This window comes from Rattus norvegicus, chromosome 7 (genome assembly GCF_036323735.1).
Source record: "Rattus norvegicus strain BN/NHsdMcwi chromosome 7, GRCr8, whole genome shotgun sequence".
Classification (NCBI taxonomy): domain Eukaryota; kingdom Metazoa; phylum Chordata; class Mammalia; order Rodentia; family Muridae; genus Rattus; species Rattus norvegicus.
The window spans coordinates 57,235,688-57,255,918 of NC_086025.1; the positions used below are offsets into that span (position 1 = coordinate 57,235,688).

General features: G+C 42.2%; 1 protein-coding gene and 1 long non-coding RNA gene across 20 annotated transcripts in view; one reads left to right on the forward strand and one right to left on the reverse strand.

Annotated features, from left to right (window-relative positions):
* Nucleotides 1-20,231, forward strand: part of Grip1 (glutamate receptor interacting protein 1) — a 657,377-nt gene that overhangs the window by 415,187 nt on the left and 221,959 nt on the right.
* On the reverse strand, nucleotides 4,868-9,575 carry LOC120093802 (uncharacterized). Its single transcript, XR_005487489.2, has 4 exons — nucleotides 9,293-9,575; nucleotides 6,834-6,867; nucleotides 6,596-6,721; nucleotides 4,868-6,190 (listed from the first exon to the last, which is right to left on the reverse strand). It is a non-coding gene; the product is annotated as an uncharacterized LOC120093802 (long non-coding RNA).

The window sequence follows — 20,231 nt, forward strand, 5'->3', positions numbered from 1 at the left end:
TCCCTTCAGTCAGAGCGCCCATTTCTACCAAAGTATGACTACTGTAGGAATTACTGCTCTCCACTCAGTGAGCTGTAAATAGTCACAATAGTCATAAAAGGGGGCATCAAGGCAGGAGGGATGGGTATATGGGAGTAGGGGATCACAAGAATACAGTGGGAGCGGACAGGATCAAAACACATTGTATTCATGTATGAAAATGTTAGAGACTAAATAGAAATACCCTTTTAAAAAAGAAAGTTTGCTTTCCTCTGCATTGTTCACATTGCTGGTGTATCTTGAATTGCTTATTCTGAACTTTTACTTTCCATCTGGTCTGGGTGAATATGGTCTGCTCAATGCCTGGTGCTGATGCTGAGGATATCCTCAGGCAATGTCCAAAGTGAGACTGATGAGAGTGAATGGGAACCGCTTCAGTTCTTCCTCAAATTCTTCACTTAGGATATCCATGCCCCACTCTTCTTCCCTTGATCTGACACCTGTGATGGTTTGAATGAGAATGGTTCCTATGTTTGGATGCTTGGTCCCCAGTTGGTGGGAATGTTTGGAAGGACTAGGAGGTGTGGCCTTCTTGGAGGAGGTGGGTCATGGAGGATGATGGGATTTGAGATTCCAAAAGCCAAGGCTATTCCCAGTTAGCTCTCGAACTCATGCCTATGGGTTAGGATGTAAATTCTCATCTACTGCTTCATTACTGTGCCTGTGGTCTTGATGATCATGGATTCTAAACTTCTGGGACTGGAAACCTCCAGTAAATGTTGTTTTTATGAAGTTTCCCTGGTTGTGATGTCTTCTCACGGCAATAGAAAAACAATAAGACACCTTCTCCCAGACCGTCTCTAAAGGCCAGTCTCCCTAATTCTGACTTGGCTACTGGTGCTCTGTGAGCCCTACACCGCTCTTCATGCTCTCCACATTTGATTTTTATGCCTTTTTGTTACTTCGACTTCCATGAATCACCACTGATGTCGCAGGGTCCCCAAAGCTGGTGGAACTAAGTGGAACTGAACTGAGAGATCTTTAGTCTCTTGACATGTCAGATGAAGCTGTGTTTGTCTAAAACATGGAAATGTATTACCACGTCTGCTGTGATCATCTAGTGATCAACTTCTCCTGGCTTGTCGCTGGCACTGCACAGAAATCTAGGGACTCGGCTGGCAAGAAGTCAGACACACTTACCTTGAAGTTTTATTGTCCTAATTCACCATCATATTCTGTTCTTGTCTGAGCAAATTTCTCCCTACACCGTGTACTCAAGGGTGGGTAGCAAACTTTTTCTTGGCAATATGTTATCTGTTGTCCTTAAAAGTAAAATGATGTTCTTTTTGCAAGGAAATGGTGCTCTGAGAGACCTAGAGAGGAGCATCTCTTGGAAGATTACGGTAACGCTGTGAACAGCTTTTGCTTGAAACATTAATCCCTGGAATACCCCCTCCTTCTGCCTTTATGCTCACGTGTGGAGAAAATGATCCTGCACTGTCACAGCAGCCTATTTTGTGGATGAGAGGGTTGTTCTTGTTCTGCAGTAATAATAATAATAAAGCCGTAACCATTGATTTGAAGGTATGTGAATGTGCCAGCCAAAGTGAGGTGTCCGTGGACGTAGGGAAGAAAATAGATTTTACATTCTTAAAACCAGCTGTGAGGCTGTTTGAGACTTCCACGCTCCTTTAGATATGCTGGGGCCATCTGTCCTATAACCTATTTGAAGTTTTGAGGTGTAGAGTCTGTTCAGAAGTCACCTTATTGTTTTAACAATGACGTGTTTACCTTCCAATCCAGGCCACCTGGCAGTTGAACTGACAAGCTACCTGTATTCGGCACTTAAGGAATATTAAGTAACGGTCTTGGTCTTAAGAGCTAGGCATGACCTTTGTTCTGACTAGTCATGATCCCTGTCTTCAATAACCTCATTGTTTATGGAAATTCAAGTATACGTGACAGCCACAGTCATACCACAGTGTAGCAAATGCCAGCAGGGAAGGAAACACAGGAGAGGGGCTCCTGGAGCAAGGCACAAGTACCAGGATGGTAGTGGGAAGCTCCCTATGTATGTGAGTCTCCTGCTATGGTTTGAAGGCTAAGTAGAAGAGAGCAGGCCAGAAAATAGTGGATGAAAGCATCCCAGAGGAAGATGCAGGACAGGGAGAGGCCAGCACACATACAAGAGGCTGCTGCTGAAGGAAAACAAAGAGTAGGAGGTGCTTGTCCCTGTCCCCTGAGAGGATGTCTCAACCTCCATTCTAATTCTGCCCATTTCACAGCCTCTCCGAAAGTCATCCAGCTTCTTGCACAGTTTTGCTTGTTTTCCTGTGTGTGTTTTTTAGTGAAAAAAATAAATAGCCAGGCAAATATTTGCTGTGGCTGTTTATCTCAGAGACCACAAGCTTTCATATTAGAAGATGCACATGTTTAAGAATTTAAGGATAGCACCTTTAATCCGAGCACATGGGAGGCAGAGGAAAGTGGATGGATCTCTGTGAGTTTGAGGCCAGGCTGGTCTACAAAGCAAGTTCCAGGACAGCCACAACTCTGTTCCACAGAGGAGCCCTATCTAGAAAAACAGAAATGAAAACAAAAGAAAGGGTTCGAGGAAGTTTCAAATGGGCAAGTCGGGCTACATTATTCATCACTTTTTGGGGGAGGTGGCTTCTTCTAATTCCTAAAGTCCTCGTTCATGGCCTGTCTAATGGAAAAGGTCACCTTTCACCTTGTCACTCAGTCCTTCTTGTCCCTCATATCCCCACTGCTGTGAAGGCGCTCCAGCAGCTCATGTCACCCTTCTTCTTGTGTTAACCGTGTGTGCCTCAGGTTGTGCTCCTCACACGCTGGGCCCTCACAGACTCCATGCCTGCTTTCTGGACTTCCTTCCTAGAATATGTACACCTGCTCACCCAGATTCCAATTCACCCTTCAGATGCAAAGCCCAGCTCTTCAGAAACCTTTCTGCCTCTGTGCTTGTCACCCTGCCATGCTGCCCGGGTATCCTTGATCAGCAACGATGGCCTTCATCCTAAAATGAGAGGATTACTGTTTTGCTTAAGGCTGCTCTCCCTGTAAGGAAATACCAGGACCAAAAGCAATTTTGAGAGGGAAGGCTATTTTGGCTTATCGTTGAAGGAAGTCAGGGCAGGAAAATCCAGAAAACTCAGAGATCATGAAAAGGATGCTGCTTACTGACTTGCTCCTCATGGCTTGTTTCAGCCTGCTTTCTTATAGAACCTAGACCCATCACCCTGGGGGTGACCCCACCCACAGTGGGCTGAGCCCTCCCCTATCAATCACTAATCAAGAAAGTGTAAATTACATTAACTAATAAAACATAAAGTTTACAGTCTTATCTGCCTTCGTACAGCTCTATCTTCTGGAGGCCTTTTCTCAAGTGAGAAACTGAGGCCTCCCTCCTCTCTACCTTGTTTCCAATCGACATAAAACTAGCCAGTCCTATTGCCTAAGGATGATTTGCTACACATCATAAAACATCATGTGTGTTACATGTCTGCACACATGACACTAATAACTATCCCTAGATTCTATCATGTGTCAGGAACTACTGCATAAGATGTCTGTCCGCACTCTACCACTTTGTTCACACGTGACCAAACCATGAGTGATTACCGGCAAGTTTACAAAGCTCCACAGGGAGGTAATGTAAAAGGCCTGGGAAGCACTCAGCTTTAAGATCCTCCTTTTGCTTTGACTCCGCCTTCTCTCCATGGACTCAGCCCAATGCCTGATGAGGAAAAGCACTGGGACTCATCCACTCATCGTAGCTGTGATTATCTGAGTTTCAAAGATGGTCACAAATGAACAGGCTCAAATCCGTGTTTTAATTCTTTGCTTATCCTAATAAAACATAATTAAAGAGCAGGACCTGAGCCACAGAGGTTAAGAAAAGCCATTAGGTTTAGGGAGCAGCAAGGGGCCTGGCTGTGTAGCTTTAGGTATTGGGCCGTTCTGATTGAAGTCCCCTTTAAGGCAGGGAGGGAGGAGCCACAGACACAGGGAAGCTCCCAGGGCTCTGGACTTTGAATGAGCACAAACCCAAATGCTACTTGCCTGGCCAACCAGTTGGCTTCATCTCTAGCTCTCTGTTCTCATACGAAACAGGGAAACTAATAACTGCCGAGAATGACCATCGCAAATAAAATTAAATGATCTATTGAATATACCCAAAACATGTATGTGTGACATCATTGTCGTCCCCAGAATTATCTATTTACCTTGGTGGAGTAAAATGTAAAATGTAGTATTTCTTAGTGACTTGGACATTTTTTAACTCTTTGCTTTCCCTCAAATCTGTAACAAATATGACTATTGTTTTTTTTTTTTAACAAGGACAATCCTCACCCCCAGTGAGGCTGGGGATGCAGAAACTGCTCTTGCAAGGCCCCTATTGGCTTGCAGCATATATCAATATGAACCCATACCTAACCTGTGTGGTGAAAAGCATTATTTGCAGTACCCAGGAGGCTCTAACGGATCCAAGGGTATTTATACCGGCCTCAAGCTTGTCACGTTTCTGGTGAAATTATGATGTATGTACCTCACCCTTTTAGGCAGTCCGAGTAATTTATTATATCAGAATTTTGTCTGGTTACTTATCCCATTTATGTCTGAAACTTGACACTTATACTCTATGTTTACACCTTTCCACTCCTCTCTGTCCCACATTAACATCTGATAGACATTTACACAGGGAAATTCTATAATTGTCCAGCTAATAGGACCAGGAGGGCACCGCCCATCAATAGAAGATCCCATGGCCCTGCTGAAAAATTAGTTCCCAAGAGGCTACACTTTTTAATAGAAAAAAATAAATAAGTAAAGGTTAGGGATCATTAAACTAAAGAAGTTACTTCATTTATCTCATCAACCTTTTTTTAAATTACAAAAAACAAAATGAAACAAATCATGAGCACACAAGAGGAAAGATTCAAAATTGTTGGCAAAAAAAAAATGTTGGACTGTGCTGAATAAAACTACTGAATTATATACTTCAGATATTACTGTTCATTTAAGTTTCAATTGCTAATAATACATGTTACATAAAGTACATGCATGTGTACTTTAAAGAATAATGGGATATCTATGAGCCCATACCTGGCTCTAAATTTATGCCGTTGATGAGCGTGTGAAGCCCCTCTATACTTCTCAGGGATTTCATCTGTCTTTTGGTCCCTAACTGTTGTCAGCCTGCTCTCAACTTCATTGTTTCTACGCTGTGCCTTCGAGCCTCTCTCTTCTGTTTCTCCAGTGTGCAAACTCATCGTGGTCTTGCTGTGTGTATTTGCATCTCGGTGGCCTTGCATGGCCATGGCAGACTACTTGTGTCTACTCTAACCAGCCATCATCACTTGGCTCTTTGTGTGTGTGTGTGTGTGTGTGTGTGTGTGTGTGTGTGTGTGTACATGTCTACTTGAGTTCAGACACATTTGTATGTGAAAGTGCATCCATACATATGAGCAGATGTGTGGAGGTCAAAGGTTGATGTCGGGTCTCTTCCTCAGTCTCTCCCCATCTTATTTCTTGAGGCAGGGTCTCTCACTGAATTTGGAGCCAGTGATTGTCTAGACTGGCCAATGAGTTAACTCAAGGGAGCAGTCCATGTTTTTCTCCCCAGATGAGGATACAGACACGAGCTTTTCTGTAGATGTTGGGGGAAGCTACTGCTTACACGGCAAGTACTTTATCCACTGAGCACTCTTTCCACATGGGCCTTATATCCCTCTTACCTCTGCTCAGGCTGCCACAGTAAAAGTCCATCAAATAGGTGGATAAATAACAGATTTCTTTTTCATAGTTCTGGGTGCTGGAAAGTCCATGATCAAGTTCATGCAAGAGCTGTTCTCTTCCTGGCTCACAAAACAGTCACCTTCATGCATTGCTCACAAGGCAGAAAAGTTCCTGGTATTTCCCTCACTTTTATGAGGACAATGCTCTTTTTTGGTCGGGTGTCCATGTTGACTGACTCATTTAACCTGAGCCCCTCAAAAGTTTTATCTTCAATGTAACCTCATGGTAGGGTGGAGCTGTTGTGGGGTACCAATATATGAATATAAGGTTTAAAGGGACACAGTTCAGTCCACACAATTTAAAGGTCCTTGCAGTTGCTGGAGGTTTGCTTTTATCTGCTCTTTTCTTTCAATACAGTGGCTATAAATGATTTCTTGTTGGACTATTTCTTTCCCTGAAATAAAACAAACAAAACAGCATTTAAACACGCATACCTTGAGACACTGTTCTCATCACAGTCTATTTCTGAAGTGTTTAATCTCAAACTGAAGCATGTATATTACAGTCATCCCCACCTCTCTTCCTGTCTCTATTATTCAACTATTTTGTATGCCAAAATAAATAATCTTGCAATATTTATCCTTTAGTGGATGAGTAATTTCATCTAGCCTAAGTTCTTCAAGGGTCATCCACTTTTAATCTGAATAATATTCCACTATCATATTCCATTTGCAAACTATACATTATATCTATTAAACAACCTCTGGATACATGTTGCTTCCGTCCATAATTTGGCTGCTATAAATAATTTTGTATGAACACTACTGTACAAAAATATCTCCTTAAAGTCCCGCTTTACATGATCAGGGATCTGTATCCTTGTGGTTGTCTTCTGGTTTCTTCCTCATTCTCTCAACCCTTGTCCTCTGGAGTAGCAGCAAGGGCTCTTCACCATCTCTCTGGCCTCTAAATGTATTTTTAATCTCTAGGTAGAGCAAACATGGGCATTTTGGTAAATAAGGTGCAATGCATTGAGCTTTGGAACTTCATTTAACGGATTTCTTGGGCTGTATTATGTGCCCAATATTGTTAGATACCTCATTTCTTTTATGTCTTCATAGAGCAGACAGTCTGTGGAGGAGAAAGACAGATAATTAGGTGAATATATAGTATGGCATCTGCTTGACTAAAGGCTGTAAGTGGGGAAAACGAAGGCAAAAAGAAAATCCTGGTGTTAGGGATTGAGACGTCTTGCCCCGGCATGGTTTATGTCAAAAGCAAAACGATGATACACAACTGTCAGCGAAGTATGACTGGGAGACAAAAGGATCCACAGATAGGAACTGCCATCCTCAATGTACCAGAGGTTCTGAAAATAGACTGAGGGTCGATAGACCTCTCAGTTGAGTATGAAAGGGATAACCCCCATCTTTCCCCTTGAAGCTAGCCCATGATTCTGAGCATCTTAAGGTCTTGCTAAATTAAACCCCTTGAGGAAGACTTCTCAAAATAAAAAGATATGATACATTTAAATTTTCCTAAAGACCAAAGAACATAATTCACTTCCGATCCTGACTCTTAAGTCTATGTCCCGGAAAGAGTCATTTTTCATCGTTCCCAATAAAACCAACTTCAGATTCCAGCTGAAGCCCTTGTAAATGGAAAGGCCTTTGTGACGGGATTTCCCTATAATTAAGATGACTCTGCATAGGAGGCTGTAAAAGCAAGTCCTCCATGGTTGGCTACAAAAAGCAAAGCACTAAAATGGCTAAGTAATACTGTAGATTTCAGAATTTATATGTGTCTTTAATGCTAGTCTCATAAAAGGGATGATTATTTAACAGTCTAAATTCCTAAAAACGGTTTTCATAGTGGGGAAAAATGTAATACATATTGCTATAGCTCTTTATCTGTGGATATTAAAATGTAAATTTCTACCTTGGAGCTTGTGGAAAATCTTTTCATGGGATGAATCCTAAATTAAGTGTGGCAGGTGAATTGTGATTGATCACTCCACATTACCAGCAGAGGAACTCAAGAAACCCTTCTTGCTTAATGAAATATAGCAGAACTCAGAGGGAAAATGCAAAGACGGTCCATTTTTAAAGTCTAACATAAACCACTTCACATCTCCTTGAAAATTGAGAAGTGAAAGCATGTGTGTCTCATACCTTCCGTTCATCTGAGGGTCACCCTGGGCCTGGACATTCTTGAATTTAAGTCCAAGTACTTCAAATAATGTGCTTAGAGTATCATTAGGTGATATTATTTCGCTAACCAAGATGGAGAAAGCCTGAGATTGCTTAAACTGTGGCCAGAAGACACACTGACGAGTAGGTAAGGGCATAGCCCGTGCAGCCCAGTGTCTTCGTCCCCTAGTTTAAATCTAGTTCCTTGTAGAGGCTTTAGAGAGGTCAGCAAGGTCTCTAGCATCAAGACTTTTTATTCTTCTGGTCTGGGAGGTTGAATGAGAGAACTGCGGGTGTGAGCTGAAGGTAGGGAAGTAGGGACAGCATAATCAAAATGCACAGTATGTGTGTGTGAAATTCCTAAATAATAAATATGTATTTTTAAAGAATTTTTACTCTTCTGAAAAATGAAGGTAATATTAATTTCATCACATATTAATTTTATTATGTACTACGGTAGAATTTTCATTCTTGAAAGTGATCTTAAAAATTAAGATAGCTTGGTTTCCACTCTTGAGACTCACAGATTGCTTTCCTTACCTTTTAGTGGAGTTTTGAATGTGGCACTTAAACACCCTCAACTTCACTTTTCTTATTTATAAAGTGAACTGATGTCAGTTCATAAGGAACAGAGGTCCTCTTGCAGACCATTAGCATTAATCTTTACCCGTATGTTTACAGAGGACAGCAGGAATGTGCAGAATTAGGTGATAGTTTGAGGCCTTGGATTTAAGTTCTTATTTCCTGGACTCCTGAAGTCACTCTGTACTCCACATATCTGTGCTTGTGTATGCGCTTCTCCATGTGGATCCTAATCTCCTGGAACTTTCTATAAGGAGTTTGTGACTTGACCAACTCCTGACTGAAGGTATTACTATGGAGAAAGTGTTTATCTGAATGGGGTTGATTCACCCCAGAAGCAGTGAAGGAAGGACACAGATGGAGAGATCAGCATCTCCCAGGGGGTGTAGACATCTCAGCTAGAAGTCTTCACGTGCTGCCAGCCCAATGATGATTCTGTCCCAGACACAGAACCATCCACACTACCCACCATCCTTAAAGTCCTCACTCAGTTCATTTGCTGTTTACCACCAACCTGCTGAGAACGATTCGACCCCCATGCACTGTGCTTACATCAGTTGTTCTTGTACCTGTAACAACAGAGCTCTTCCCACATCAGCATCCACGTGCCCCAGCTTTCTTAGTTCTCTGACTCATTGCTCATCTCTCAGAAGTGCGAACACTCTTGTGTTGACAGAACAAGTTCTCACACCCAACAAGCAGAGGTAAAAATCATTGAGGCATCAAAAGGCACATTGGAAGCCCCTGGCCCAGGACTGCCCATCTACTGTCTGCTTCAAACCTACCTCAGCAGGTCACGCAAGATGAAATGTAACACACTTAGGAGTCCTTTGCAGGCCATCGGGGTTGATGTTTGGCTTCGATGTTATCCGTTCAAACACTCACCTTTTGACAATCCTCTACATAGAGATGAAGTTCCCCTGCATAGAGAGAAAGTCAGCTGGTTCACATAGTGGGGCCGCTCTTCCATGGAGTGATATTTATATGACATGCCCGTTTCCCTTTGTGACTTTTAAAATCAAACGCCCATTGTAGCCGAGCATCAGATTAACAACACGGAGAGAAAGATCTTCTTTTCTACAACTTAATGGGGGAAGCGATTGTAACAACAAAAGCAATTATACTCTATCGACGCCTTTGATCTGACTATTAGAGGCACTACAGAAATTGGATAGAGAGAAGAATTCTTTTCCCTTGTCAATGAGTTTCTGGGCTCTATCTGAAGACCACCTCTAATATCTCTTTTATCAGGACAGTAGGCAGAATCAATGAAGAACCACTTGGAGGGACCCGACACGCAGGATACTTGATGGGAGAGAAATGACTAAGAACTAGTTCTGGGTCCCATTATTTGCCAATCAATCCCTTGCCCAAGGAAATTCCAGCTACCTCATTGCAGGAATAGAAGGGTTTACTTTTTGTCCTTTTGATTGTTCTTACAATCAAACATCCCCCACCTGTATAGAGCTTTTGTTTCAGAGAATCATCTTAGGCCGTTTCTTCTTAAGATTAAGCCCTGTATAATCTTATGAGTTGACATTTCTTTCTCCTATCTGAGAGCATCCATTAACCACATTGAGGGAGTTCTAATTTTGATGTGTGCTTTAAAAGTGACCAAACCATTCTATGCCTCTCTTCTGCATACTCTTCGTGGCTTGTGCAGTGCCGCCGATGTACTCAGCTATATTTAGGATGCATACACCCAGAGAACTCAGGAAGGTGTCTGCCATATACTTCCAACTGGCCTCACCCTTTATCTGCCACACGGAACCCATCCATTTGCTCACACATATTTTATTTGGTCTAAGATCTAAAGTCTATGTTGTTTTTCTAGACCACAAGGGTTTTGGTTCTTAGAAGCTAGAGACCAGAATGAACCAGAGAGACCAGAGACCAGAGAGGCTGCAGTGGAGAAGATGAGTTCTGAGTGTTTAGATTCTCTCAGTATCCAGAAAATCAAACATGTGTAGTTGCCAAATTAAAAAAAAAAAACAGCAACAAGAACAAAAATATAGAAGATGTGTCTGAACCTCCCTCCACCCCCACACACACACCACACACACACTCTGCCTATGTTTCAGTAGAGTAAGAGCCAGAGACAGAAGGATTTTGGAGGAACAAGCATTGTAAGTTAAAACTAAGCTGTACTGTATGCAATGCTAATCTTAAAGCATTGTCTGCACAGAATTTCAATGCAGAATATAAAAGATGAATGAATCTGCAAGCTTTCAAGTGAGGGCTCCATGTATATTTAAAGCTATCTGCCTCGTGCAAGAAGGTTGGCATCTCTCGATGAAATGGGTCCAGTATGGCTTAGTAACTAGCTTTTAGGGACATGCTTTCAGTCCGTAAGTCGGGTTACTTGTTACTTTTTATTGTCCATAGGAAATATATTTTAGTGCATTGTTTTAGATGTGGATTAATAATTAACTGGGGTCTTTCCCTGATGCTTTTTTTCTTTTTTACATTGTCCCTCTTTTCCAGAAATAACTTCCTATATAAAACATTTTAGCTGAATGTTCAGTTGAATTGAAGCTCTAAAGCAAATGTTATGACTGGAAATAGAAATTAAGATGTATCAGTCACTAAAAGACACTGTGTAGTGGGATCCAAGCTCTTTGTGGGGAGCAAAGCCAGCTTGCTAGACAGGAGCCTCTGTCATCGGTGGCTCTAGGCAGACCTCCATGGTGCCACTTTGAATAACTGCACGTACAAAGACATGGCTTCACCATTATATCACACGTGTCTTTCAGGCTTGTCAGCACTGCAAGCTTAGAGTGGGAGGGACTTCAACAGGCCTTTCAATCATTTGTGTCAACACTCTAGGGATATCCTAAGGCCAGTGTTTCCATATGGCTGGCCCGTGTAGACCAAGGTACTCAGGACATCTGCTTATAGAACATGAGAAGTGAACATGGAGTTGAATTTTGTTTGCCGATGCCCATATGTAGAACAAAGGGGGAGCAGGGACTTGAGTGCTTTCTTTTGTTGGAATTGCTGTAATTTTGGGGTGTCATTTGTTTGTTTTAAATGGTAACATTTGGTAAGTGAGGATGGTGCCTCTCTGGGAGTCTCAGGGAATCCAACAGCATAGATTGAGAGCAGTGTCAGTCTGTGACTGTTAGGAACTTAGTTCACTGGTGGGAAAGATGTAAACACTGGGGGCCAGCAGGGAGAGGGATTGGCTGGAAGAGGAGGACTTGAGTTGGAATTCACTGGAGAAGGAGCAAGCCAACACATTCACACATACACACACACACACACACACACACACACACAAATAAAAGTACTAAATATTTAAATTACCTAAACAGGTGACCAATTCTAAATCATTACAGTTCATATATATTTTGGCTTAACCCTACTGACATTTAAATCAGATGAGTATTCAATGTCTGGAGCTTTCTATACATTACACAATATCAAACACCATTTCTGACCTCTACCTCCAAGGTGCAGGCAGTAACCTCCCACCCAGCTATGACAACCAAAAACGTCCCACATACTGTCAGAGGTACCCCAAAACCAAAACTACAAACATTGCTAGAGTATAGAAGAATTGAAGCTCTAAAGCAAATGTTATGACTGGATATAGAAATTAAGAGACCTAAGTTGACAAAGCAGTTTCTAGGAAGTGTGGTGACAGTTGGGCTGATGGTGGACTGGGAATGGGAGGAGAGAAGGAAACTGAGAAAAGTAACTGAGCTGTCTTAGGTTTCTCTCAGCATGGTTCCCTGCATGAAGAGAATATGAGACATGAAGGGGTGTGTGTGTGTGTGTGTGTGTGTGTGTGTGTGTGTGTGTGTGTGTCAGGGAGCACAGAGGCATGGCTCCTGGAAGAACCACCTTAATGGCATGTCCCCACATATACCAGCTCAGTGCCTTTTCTTCCCGACACCTGCTGAGTCACCTCCATAGAAGACAGGGCCTTCTCCTCCTCTGTTCATCTCTAGAAGTCAGAATGCAGGGTGATAACATGGACTGAACCTAGAGGAACTAAATCAGGAAGCTCTTCTTGTGTTCCCCAGTGCCCCTGGGGAAGGTAGAGAATAAGACCTACAGGCAGGAGGAAAGAACGGAAGAATGGAAGAACAAGGCAGATTTAGCAAGAGGAGTTGTAAGGCGTCTTTAGGGTCTCAGTCGTACAAACATTCCTGGCTCTTGTTGGTTTATCTTTAAAACTTAAGAAACTGCAGTTCTGGGGCTGGGGATTTAGCTCAGTGGCAGAGCGCTTGCCTAGGAAGCTCAAGGCCCTGGGTTCGGTCCCCAGCTCCGGAAAAAAGAACCACAAAAAAAAAAAAAAAAAAGAAACTGCAGTTCTCTCTAAAGAAATTGTTTGTCCACATACCCATACTTAGTCTTCATATTCGGAACACTCAGAAGGAATATTAATATATTTAATAGTTGCATTGATGTGTAGCCAAACTCTTGTTTGTTTCTTAGAGCTCTTGAATTTACAGTAAATCTATTTTTAATGTGCGTCTCTTGCTTCTGCCTAGACCTCACCTCCCAAGGATGGGCTGAGTCCTTCTTGTTTGGATCTTAGCCCTGTCTCACCTACAGAGACACCTTTCCCACCTCACAGAAAGCCTTTTATTCTACTTAGAGATTTCAATATCTAAAAACTATAATTGGCAGGAGGTGTATTATTGACCCTATATGAAAGATATTTGCGAATGTCCCTATGTATTTTATGCTAGTATTGCTGGAAATTTTCCTAACTAATTTGCCATCCACAAATCTGCTAGATAATCTTGCAAATTCATCCTTTTTGGAGGCTCCATTTAAAACTGCTTATATCAGCCTACACCTGGGTGGTAGTTCTATAATTTTGGCTTGTTTTTATTAAGTGCAGACTTTTTTTTTTTTTTTTTTGGTTCTTTTTTTCGGAGCTGGGGACCGAACCCAGGTAAGTGCAGACTTTTAAAGATAAAAAAATATAAAATATGATTTTCCTTATGATAGTATACTTGGCTATATTTTAGCCTACATCTGTTGGTATTTTATCATGACTCCCTTCACAGTTCCGTGTAATCATAGAGCATTATAGATTTCCAGAGAAGATGTGTAGAGACCCACTGGTTTCCGAGTTACCTGAGACAACACAAGTGTGACACTCCCCATCGGTAAGGCACGGACCTGAATCAGGGAGCGAGCGAGTGAGTGAGCACAGTTTGGGGAGGGCATAGTGAAAGCATACACAGGCAAGGCATGATGTGAGATTTACGGACACACTAGTTATTTTCATCACAGCGACCAGACCAGTGACAACAAGGGCCAGCTTGTGGAAGATAGGATTATGGCTTGAGGTTTGAGAGGGCACAGTCCCCCTTATGTCGATGAAGGCGTACTGCAAGTGAGTGTGGCTGGAACTCCATATATCTCAGTGGGTCAGGAAGCGAGAACCTGCACAAGGACCAGAGCCTAGCTATTCAAGGCCTATCCTCATGACCCTCTTCCTCCCATTATACCGAATATCCCAAAGGTTTCCCAACCCCAAGAACAGTGCCTACATTTGGGTAGCATGTGTTGAAACCTTAAGCTGATGGGGAGGCATTTGCCACACAAACAACTATTAACTAGATAACAAAAAGCCCAAGCTAATATAATGTAGGGTATAACATGGAGACCATAGCAACCCACCTGCTCATTTGAAGACCCGTTGCCAGATTGCACACTGGTGAGTATAGGATCGTGACAGAGGTAAACACATGTGCCTTTCTTCTTGAACCTCTTATGCTTTTTGTTTCAAGCAAATAATAGGACTATAAGCCCTACACCACACATGTTTCTGGATTGGGACTAAAGTACACGATTGATAGGTAAATTGTCCCTTTGCCTTGGCTTCCATTTGCATTTGGCTCATGAAGACAGCAAAAGCCAATGGTGGGGTTTCACTTCAAGCTACTTCTAAATGTTATATCAGAAATTAGCTGTAAATGTTAGGTTCTCTGGAACGAGTCAGCTTGTGAATGTTACCCATAGTAAATGAAATATACCCGCCAGCATGCCTCCCTACCAATGAGAATCTCAAGAGAAAAATGTGCTTTCCACATAACTTTTAAAACATTTGCTCTATTGTATGAGAAATTTCCCATGAGAAAAACCATACGACGAGCAGTCTTTCCCGTGGGGATAGATGAGTGAGGAAATGGAGACCTGGGCTATTAGCTGTCAGCCCAGAGCCTTCTGCAAACAGGGATGAGTTTCTTTGCCGCATATCTTTAGCATAAATGATTATCTTACATGCGACATTTCTCTTAATATATTCAGAGAGAATCAATAAATTATACTTATTATGCAGAGGCAAGAAGCATTTTATAATCTATCCAATGGTGAATTTCTCATATCTCCATTTCACTCTCGACTGTCACTTGGCTTCACTCTTGTCAAGGTTTTAGGGGTTAGCACCTAACAAGAGCAACCTGTTACAGGGTCTGACTTAACACTGTAAATCACCATGCTACATATCATTGTGCTTTCTGAAATAAGGCGCTTTGTCTACTTATCCAAGCCAAAGCAACACCATTGATCCCTCTGCACCGCAATCTAGATCTTTGGGATGGTAACTATAAGTGTGGAGAAAGAGGAGATGGCGAAATACTCTTCTCTCATAAATTCCTTCTTGCCTACCCAAAATCAAAGTAGTGTTGGGGTTCCACGACAATGGAGGAGACTTTAGACAGAATGGCCCCGAGAGCTGAGGGGCGGAACTGTACTGTTACTGCTTTGTCCCTTGACATTACTGAATGCAGATTTGAATTAATTGATGAATTAGGAAGAAGCAAGCAGTGGAGGAGGGGGAGCAGGGGAGAGGGATGAGGAAGCTGGGTTGGAAAGAATGCTTGCTTCCCCAGTAGCACTAATAATATGGTCAAGATTAATTCTGACGGAAGATAACTGAAAAAAAATTAATGAATGTTTAAAGGAAAAATTCAAATATGCCTCAGACTGAGAAGCTGAACTGATAGCAGTTAAGACTTAGAGAAGACCAAGGGTGATCTTTTGAATACAACACTGAAGCCAAACAGCCATCAGGAAGATAGAAGGGAATGGCCCATGTTCACAGAAAAACACAGGTCTTCTTTAGTGGAACTTTCAGGAGTGGGGAACCTAGAGAACGTTCTGTGAGAGGAAACTCTGAGATGAGATAAAGGATACATGAATGGCAGTGATAAACTTGGGCTCCTGGAGGGAGAGGAGACACTGAATCTGAGAGGATGTCTGCCAAGTCTAGAAAATATATTTGTCATAGGGCACAAAGCTCAGTGGTAAACAGCCAGGCCTGCAAAAGGACCTGGTTTCAATCCCCAGCACCACAAGAAGGTCACAAATACTATGAACTTTGCCATTCTGGTAATTCAGAAGAATCGGGTATGTTTCCCACTTTGTTTGAACTCACTGCGAGCAAAGACTGGTCCAGGCCTGTCTCAGGTGATGGCTGTGTGGGTATCCATAGGCTCTGCACAGTTCTGCTTCTGTATCATCCTCTTAGTACTAAGTTGCACATTTGCTGCATATGCGCCATGAGGGCCTAGGTCCAGCCTGTGTATGTTCTTTGGTTGGAGTTCAGTCTCTGAGAGCCCCAGGGGTCCATGTTAGTTGACTCTGTTGGTCCTCCTATTGGGTCCCATTCCTTTCGTGGCCTTCAATCCTTCCAACTCTTTCATAAAAGACCCTGACCTCTGTCCAATATTTGGCTTTGGGTATCTGCATCGATTTTAGTCAGCTGATGGGTAGAGCCTCTCAGAAGAGAACTGTTAGGCTAGGCTGCTGTCTGCAAGCATCTTAAAACCAGATACACTAAATCTAAAAGAAGAGAAAGTGAGAAATAGCCTTGAGCACATTGTATGGGAGACAGTTTCCTGAACAGAACACCAATGGCTCAGGCTCTAAGATCAACAATTGATAAACAGGACCTCATGAAACCAAAAGGCTTCTGTGAGGCAGGGGACGCTGTCAATAGGACAAAACAGCAGCCTACAGATTGGGAAAAGATCTTCACTAACCATACATTCAACAGACAACTAATATCCAAAATATATAAAGGATGTTGGAAGTTAGACTCCAACAAAACAAATAACCCAATTTAAAAATAGGATACAGAGCTAAACAGAGAATTCTCAACAGCAGAATCCCGAATGGCCAAGAAGCACTTAAATGCTCAACGTTCTTAGGATACCATTTTAATTAAATTCTTGTTAAGGAACCTTCACAGGGCAAGTATTGAGGAAACAGGGAAATCTAGGTCATATTTCTAAATGTAATGCTTCTGCCAGACAACATTATCTGTAACTGCGACAAGGCACAAAGTTCAGAGCTCTGCGCTGTAATGTTTTCAGTCCTATTCATCCATTCCCTTGGTGGTGTTTACTGAACAGCTACTATTTCCTTAGGAATCATTCCAGACACCTGGGATACCGAGGTAAGACTGTAGACAGTTGTCCTCATAGACTCTAAACTCTAGAGAGGGAGCCAACTAAAGTAGAAAATAGAACAGCTCTGTGTGGCAGACCATGGCAGTATACAATGTGTAGGTACCTTTGAGGCTTTCTCTGACTGCATGTTGGGTGTGAAGGGGACAAATCATGGGAGACTTCCTGGGAGAGGGGAATAATTGATCTGAGATTTAAAGGACAGACATGAGGAAGGCAGAGAAGTGGGCCTGTGTAGGGTGTCTCAGAGAACAAGACTGGGGGAGCCTGGTAGGAAGGGGGAAATGAGACCAAGAAATTCAGGAGGTCCCAGTGGTAAAGGAAAACCCAGGCTTCGGGACATCTCTGAAGGGAATCAACATTAAGACACCAATTCAGGCCCACACTTCAGAGAAGGACACTGTATTTGTTTAGAGTTTATTTGGAGTCGGGATGGTTTGTAAGGTATCTCAAGAATGCTATATAGAAAGGTATCCAAGTTTAGCCAGAATGCAGTCATTGCAATGAATTCCTGACCGTGACACCCAAACTAGAAGTCTCAAAATTAAGAAATAGGACTGGCTGTTATCAATTTAAAACCTGGCTAGAAATTTTATTATTTACTATGCTAGTGGCCAGCTCTAAATCTCATGCATGCTGGGTCCCAGGCTGGACCCTTCTACTGAGCTACATCCCTAGACTTGATGAAAAAATACAGGGAGTCAGGTGAGATGCCTGTGTAAGGGCGATATTAACACTTTTGGGGGTAAGGCAAGAGGGTTTTGAGTTCAAGGCTAGCGTGAACTATAGAGACTTTGAATTTTAAAATTAATAAAAATATGAACTTTCCTCCTGAAAGGATGTAGCTGAGAGTGAAAAGGTAACCAAAGGAAGGACTCAGAGGACATATTTGTAATGAAATCATTTATCTGGCAAAAATCAACCTCTAATTCATTAGGAACTCTTACATCAGCACAGTTATAACCCACTTAAAAACTGAGGGCTCTTTCTCCAGTGATGGAATAGAAACAAATACACAGCAAATGACAGTCGGGGGCATGGTTATTAAGGAAATTCCAACCAAAACAATAATAAAAGCCCTTCATGCACATGAGGATGGCTATTATTTTTTAAGGAGATGCCAAAATTATAAAGACAGAGAGAAGCTGGAGTCCTGGTGCTTCCTGGAGGGAATCTGAAAATGGTACAGAAAGGTTTGTCAGTTTCTCAAAAAGCTAAGCATACAAACACCATGTGATCCAGCAATTCCACTCCTACATCCATCCCCACAGAGGACTCAAGGAGATGAATTACGGCCACGTTCATAGCAGCATTCATTTTACAGTGTCCAAAAAGTGGACAAAATCCAAACATACATAAGCAAACTGAGCAGAATATATGTGCATGTTTTATATGTATTATATTTATTATATATATTTTCTCACTTAGCATAATGGATTATCTGTCCACTGTTCATGTTAGACTATATACAAAATTTCACAGTACTTAAGATATATAATATAATGCATATATTACTTTACTTTATATTTTATAATTATATATTAAATTTAATAATATTTTTAAATTATATATATAGTATAAATTTAAGTAAGACAAACCAGGCACAAAATTACAGATACAGTATAGTACTTTTTATGTAAGAAACCTAGAATACAGGCAAGTTTATAAAAACAGAAAGCAGAGGATTTCTAACTACTTTAAAGATAGAGAATCACTGTGCAACCTAAGCTGGTCTTGAGCTCATGGTGGTCTTCCTGCATCACCACCCTCAGTGCTGGGATTACAGGGGTGAGCCTCCAGCCACCTGGATGAAAATCTCAACCTCTGGTTAAGAAAATGATCTGCAAATGACAGTGATGCCGACCGAGAAACACTGCAAATATTCTTAGTACCTGTGAGCTAGAGCGGTATTTAAATGGTGGGTGTTATGCGTACTACATCCCACAAAACAAAAGGTTTTCTTACTACAGTCTGTGCCCTAGCATTTTTCCCCCAAGATAAGCTAAGATATTCCAAAATAGATTAATCTGCTTGTGACTTTAGTTCACTGTTTATGCGCCGCCATTGAAACTTAGGACTGTATACATCTGTGCCAGTTAGTGAAGTGGGATAGAGGGGGACATGTGTGAATGGTCTGAGGTTTGACCTTCCAAACTCCAAAGGGAGGTGTGCAGCTTAACCCTTCAGTAAGGAGAAGATGGCTCAGGATACTAGGGAAGCATCCTGGAGACGAGCGACTAAATAAGACACAGGACTCCTCTGAAGAGTCCCAACGTTGAAGAATCCTCAGGGATGTATGCCCTGCAGCCCAAGTTCAATTCTGCTGCCCCTTGGTGCTGCAGTGTTCTCTGAAGCTCTCTCATTGCTGACGTCCATCCGAGATGTCCCAAGATGAGCTTGGGACATCAGGAGAGGAGCTTCCTTGGTTCTTAAACAGGAATCTGAATTAAAGAATAAAACTCGACTCAGTGACCACTCTCATGGAGGTCATGTATAGGGAATTAACTGCTTCTGGAGGGTAACAACATCCAGTATCCTCCTGGCTGACTCGACCTACAATTGACAGATGTCTCAATAGAGCATCGGCAGAGATGATGGTTCATGAGCCACTGGTCCCAGACTAGCGTTTCTAGAGCAGTGGTTCTCAACCTGTGGGTCGCGACCCCTTTGGGGGGAATCAAATGGCTTTGTTACAGGAGTCATGCATCAGAGATCCTGCACACCAGATACTCCTATTGCAATTTATAGCAGTAGCAGAGCTACAGTTATGGAGTAGCAACGAAAACAGTTTTATAGTTGTGGATCAATGCAACGTGAGGAATTGTATTAAAGGGTCGTAGCAGTTGAGAAAAACTAAGTAACTGCTTTTCTAAGGCAACTGAGGGATTGTTACCTGCACACAGTCATAGTCTTTAGCCTCTGCGGAACCAGGAGAACAGAATTGGTGGTGTTGTGAATGGGGCTTGAGTCTCTGTGACTCACCAGTTCTGTGATGCTGAGCTGGTGTAGAGTACACAGTTGGCCCCATACACTGCGTGTATTGTAGGGCTGGTCTCAGCTCTGCAAAGGGAATGATAGGTGTGTGTTTGCCCCGACTATGTAAAGTGCCATCTACAGAGTCTCTCCTAGAGGTGTGTAAGAGGTAGACATTCAACCCCCATCAAGTACTTGACCCCTCCTGCAACGGTCAAAGTCTAACAGGAAGGCCAATGCTTTAATCTCGTTCTTCACCTCCTCTGTACATTCTCGGTTCTCGTTGGATGTCGCTGGTCCTTGGGGGATCAAATTG